A 5,703-nucleotide genomic window follows, 5' to 3' on the forward strand; every position below is an offset into this window, starting at 1 on the left:
GAGCTGGTTCTGGGCCCTTTTGGGAGTGACTCTGGTTCAGACCAATATCAGACACTGTTTGTGACTGTCCCTTGGCAACCTGTTTGAAGCTACAAAGTGATGCACAGTTTGTGGCTGCGTCATCTGGGCCTACTGTGCGCAAGAAGGATCAAGCTCTGCACACTGAGGCTGGCTTTTACCAGCACCAGGCATGGGGACAGCTCAGCAAAAATCCCAAGGCACTCTAAGATCTGCCTCTTCTGTAGCTGCCTGTTAAGCCAAATCACCCTGGCGGTACTCAAGTTGCAAGAGGAAGGTTCTCAGTGAGTAACCAGGTAGGGGTAAGTGGTGTTCACCAGATTAACACAAGTTAATAACTCAATGCCCGTGCTTGGTCTGAGGCCACTCAACAAGTGTCCCAGGGCATACCAAGTCTAGATGCCACCCACTGGGTGCTTGCATACCTTTGTGGTGGGTAAAGTCTCAGGGAATCATCAGGGTAAGGTCAGCAGAGTTTATCAGGCTTACACAGACCAAGATTTGACTGTGTGAAGGGAGCACTCTTCACAGTCAGGTATGCAGAGGGAAAATCACTCCATCTGAGAGCCTGACAACTCAGTCTTTCTCGGATTCTGCCTAGACTTTGGCAGGGCATTGCCACGAGGAGTTGGCAGAGAGAGGCTTCTGGAGGCCTCGAGGGTGGAGCTACTGGATCTCTGAGTGGGAGGCACCAGTCAGCTTCAAAGGAAAGTGGGGGGAGTGGCCTCAGCCCCAAAGCCACACCACTCAGTCACTGACACCTCTCAAGTCTATCCAGACCACTACATTCCAGCTCAGAGAGCTGACTCCTCAGCAGGGTGGGGAGCTTAGCAGGATGGGGTAACAGGGAGCCCAAAGGGTGAAGCATTCCCCCAGGCTGATGCCACATGGAGGGGAGAGATTCACTCAAGAAAGATGGCACCTGCAGTAAAGAATGGCTCAGCATGGGGATCCTTTTGACTATTCCCCCTGCTCTCTAACCAGAGGGACAAACCCCAGACTCTCCTCAGGCAACTCTTATCCACTCTGCCTTCCTTTCACTGGAGTCCAAGGGGAGTGGCTGCAAATGAGATTTTGTGCATTGGCCCTTTAAGAACGTGCCTCTCTCTGGCACATAGAATCCTCACTGATTGTCACAGCAGATGTTATGTGGGTGTCTCTTTTCAGCTATGGTGCTCTCAGCTGGGGAGTCCAGTGTGGGGTTGATATTTCAGCTCCTCAAGGGGAACCTTTTCAGCTGAGACATTCCTCCAAAATCTCAGCCACCACCCATGGGAGTGGGGCCACCCTTTTCACATCTGCACCCTTCCTACCAGTCTCCATGTGGTTTCTTCTGCAAGTCCTTGGCTATAAGACTTCTGATCAGCTAGTCTTCAATTAGTTATTCAGGCTGATTGTTCTATATTTTTGTGGTAATTCCAGTTTTGTCCTGGGAGGAGGTTGAGTGTAACATCTATCTTCTCTGCTGCCATCTTGGATCCCAGAACCTTGATCTTGAACTTCACAGCCTCTGAAATTATGAGACATAAATGTTTATTGGTTAAGCCACACAGTCTATGAAATTTTTTTATAGTAGCCAGAGCTGATTAAGTTATAGATCTTCTCTTCTTTTCAAGTAAAACTGGACTTGCTCGGTGTCTTGTTTTAACCATTCCTGATAAGTAAAAAACAAGGGAAAATGTCAGTTAATGAGTTTGTCTATCCTGGTGGGGATGGGAAGAGAGGCGTAATCCACACCAATGGACATTTGAGAAGGCTGATGAAGATGTTGTGAACATTTTTTGATAAAAACCTGAACAATGATCCAAAAATAGTATATCAAAAAGCACAATGTTTTTGCTCCAAATTAATGAGTCATCCAATTGTTTTGGTGGTATAGCCATGGTCCTTTCAGTATCTTTCTATGGCTGATGGTATCATTAATTAATGTCATAATTTTGCAAGTAAATTTTGAAATTTATATAGATATAGTAACAGAGTTTCAAATGTGAACATCTGTTGTTTTCATGTTATTCACAAATTTTGTTAATCTTAAAAATAGGGCTGTTAAATTTGTAGGACATGTTTTATTAATTTTATAAACTCATGGTATTATTTTCTTGTTATTTTAATATCAATCTTTAGACCTTAGGGAATTCAATTAAAGAAGTGAAGGGCTCCTCCCTCCTTCTCCAGTTCCTAATCCCTCTCTCCTATCATTATTACCATGTGACCAGTAAGGCTCGGGGTCAGCAATATTGAACTCTCTTATAAATCTGAAGGGAGTATATTGATTTCAACAGTCTGGAAATCCATCTTAAGAATGGAGTTAAACAATGAAAGGACAATTATTAAATTGTCAATAATGCTATTATGTTGGATAGTGAACTGGGAAAATGCCCCTTGGTTTATTGCAGAATTTACCACCTAACATTGTAAGTTTGTGTTGACAAATTAATTCAACCCAGTATCTTCATTTTTGATTCAAGCAGTTATTTCTGGTGAAATGAACTAGGGGGGAGGCAGGATTTCCAACTGAAAATTCCTATAGATGAAATTTTGCACAAGAGTGATGCATAGACCACAAATAGTGTGTACTCCTAGAATTTGATGGTGAAATAAAAATAGAAAAATTACCTTCAAAGATAATTTGTTACTGAAGAGAGTAGGAATAAAGCCTTTCAAATCATATGACAATTCTGAAGAACGTAATATAAATATAACTGAATATATTTGTTTTAATTAATAGTTGCATTTATTAATGTCAAGACAAGAGAATGATATTCTGCCTGGAGATTGGAAAAGAAATAAGGAAAAATAAGAATTTTTCAATATTCCTGAGTACAGTACAGTTCCAGGTGACTTAGGAAGAAATATTTTCTCTAGAGCAGAGACTAAAAATTACTACGCAACTATATATCTTACAAGTTCCATTGCCACTATAAATGAGAAAATTTGGCATTTTGGTTTACAAATATGAATATTGGTATATTAATTAGAATCCTCTTGTGAGCAAGTAGAAATCAACTCATCCTAGTTTAAAGCAAAAAAAATTCTTAGTGGGCTAATTTTCCAGTCTTCATGCTCATGTTACCTAGGCAGTTGCACAGGATCCCATACACAGAAGGGCCCTGTTCTTAAGATTAATATTCTGTGGCTGCTATTTTGAAATTCTTAATAATTTTATATTTGAATTTGTGTTTTCTAAATGACATCAATGGAGTGTGGGTTAGAAGCTTGAGGCCTTGGCTCACAGGTCTCCCTGCCTCTCCAGGATCAGTTTCTTTTTTCTTTTTTCTCCAACAGATATATTTTTTGGGAAAAGGAATGGATTTTGAGGAGGAGAAACATGGAACAGAGAGGTATGGAATAAAATAAATACAAATGTTAGCCATTTTGCTAATTGTTTTATAACCACAACAAATGAGTACAGAGAATGCCCTGTAAAAAACAACAAAATAAAGGTCCAAGATCAAGGTGTTCCTTTAGGCAAGGCTGAAGGTTTCAGTCTCTGGTATTTGGAACTTAGGCTGCAATCCTTACTTTTGGATGGATCACTAGATGTGTGGTATAGTCCACTTTTAACCAGATTTGAACAGGAGAATGGCCACTTGGCCCAGAGGAAGTGTTTGGTTTCATGTGCCATTTAACTACTGAAGTACCTCCTCAGGATACAGTGGCAAATGGGGTTATACTTGTTGTCAAACTCCTTCTTGATATGGACTGCAGTACCCTTTTTTATGTTATATTTATCCAATGCCTGAGTAGCACATTCCATGGAGTCCTGTTGCATCTCCTCTGACATAACAGCATTTTTGATCACCACCTTTGGGTCACACAGGTTACAGTGGAGCAGGGGCTGGCCAACTCCAAAATTCTCCTGGGGGAGGGGCTGGCAAAGCTCATGCCCAGTGGGACAAGCCACTGCCACCCAAGCTATTGCTACCCAAGCCACAGTGTATCTAGGATCTGTTCTTTATGGTCCACTTCCCCAGTCCTTGGTGCCCAGGTGTAAGGTTGCCATATTTAGCAAACAAAACAAAACAAAACAAACAAAAACCCCAAGCAGCCCAGATACATTTGAATTTCATATAAACAATGAGCTATTTTTAAGTATAACTATGTCCCAAATATGGCATGAGATATATGGCAAAACAATCTAAAATTCAATTACTGAAATCCAGTATTCTGACTCCCTACCCCCTTCCTGCTACACAGGGGAACCTGAGTAGGGTACCCCCTGAGGTTCTTCTTTTGACTTAGCTGGACTTGGGGTGACAGGTGTTGGTCAGCCCCAGTCTGGCCACACTTTTTGCATGCTGCATGAAGATGAACCTATTACTCATCTCTGATTCAGGTACACGGAGCATCATGGTGTGAAAGTTGCAATATTTTGGGGGTACCTTGACAAAAATGGGAAGGGAGATGCCTGTTTATATCCCCACCCAAGAGAAGCACTGTTGTGCTGAGCTCTAGCCCAGGAGCCTTGATGGTCAGAACTGGTCAGCTAGGAACCCTGTTCCCCACAGAGAGTGATATTAAAGAGCAAATAATCACTCAGTAGTCCCAGGGGGTTTATTTTTTATTAATTCTTTCAGATTTTCTAAAATAGATGATCATGTCATCTGTGAACAAAGACAATTTAATTTTTTTCTATTATGAACTGAATGTCTGTGTCCCCCCCCAAGTCATATGTTGAAATACTAACACCCCCACCCCCTAGATAATGGTATTAGATGTGGGGCTTTGGGGGGTAATTAAGTCATCAGGATGGAGTCCTCATGAATGGGATTAATTTCCTTATACAAGAAACCCTAGAGTGCTCTAGTTTTCTTTTAGCCATGTGAAACTATAATGAGAAGGTCGTCAGCCCTCTACAACTTAGAAGAGGGCTTTCACCAGAACCTGACCGTGCTGATTCCCTAAACTCAGACTTTCAGCCTCTAGAAATGTGAGGAATAAATTTCTGTTGTTTATAAGTTAGGATAGTCATTCTATGTTGTTCTTACAGCAGCCTGAACTAAGACACTTGTCAATTAGACTATGTTTTATTGACTTTTCTTATCTTGTTGCATTAGCTAGCAATCAAGTGTGATACTGGCATTAATACATATAGATTGAATATGGAATAGATGATTTTGTTGTCACTTGCTGGTTCTCAATGGCCTTTAGGTCACAATAATCTACATGCCAAAGAGGAATATTTTGAGGTGGCATATTTTGGTACCCTTCACTTTGCAAGGTCAAATGTGTCATGTTAGTCAACTACTTTATATTCTTCCTAATTAAAAAAAAAAATTTTAAATATGCTTTATATATTATGCTGTTACAGTTGTTCCATTTCTTTTCCCTTTGCTCCCCTCCACCCAGTGACGTCCGTCCCCCCTTAGTCCATGCCCATTGGTTGTGCATAAAGTTCTTCTCAACGTCTTCCTGTCTACTCCACTCCCTCCTACTATGCTTCCTAATTCCTGCACCATCTCCTTCCCTTTCCCCTCTTCCTCCTCCCTGCTGACCTCCCCCCATAATGTTCTCCATACCTATAATTCTTTTCACACTCTCGTTGCCTACTTAGCTTGCCTTTGTTTCAGTTCCCTAGCTTCTGTTGTTGGTTGTTGTGATACAGCTTCATTTTAATGTTCATAGTTTTGATCCAGCTTTTTCTAAACCAGTCCCTTTAACATCTCATATAACAGTGGTTTGGAT

General features: G+C 41.1%; 1 pseudogene; it reads right to left on the minus strand.

Annotated features, from left to right (window-relative positions):
* Positions 1 to 3,578: 3,578 nt before the first annotated feature.
* LOC150004415 (dynein light chain 1, cytoplasmic pseudogene) lies at positions 3,579 to 4,370 on the minus strand (annotated as a pseudogene).
* Positions 4,371 to 5,703: the final 1,333 nt, after the last annotated feature.

The sequence above is a fragment of the Furipterus horrens genome, unplaced genomic scaffold (assembly GCF_987537825.1).
Source record: "Furipterus horrens unplaced genomic scaffold, mFurHor1.1.pri manual_scaffold_7, whole genome shotgun sequence".
Taxonomy (NCBI): domain Eukaryota; kingdom Metazoa; phylum Chordata; class Mammalia; order Chiroptera; family Furipteridae; genus Furipterus; species Furipterus horrens.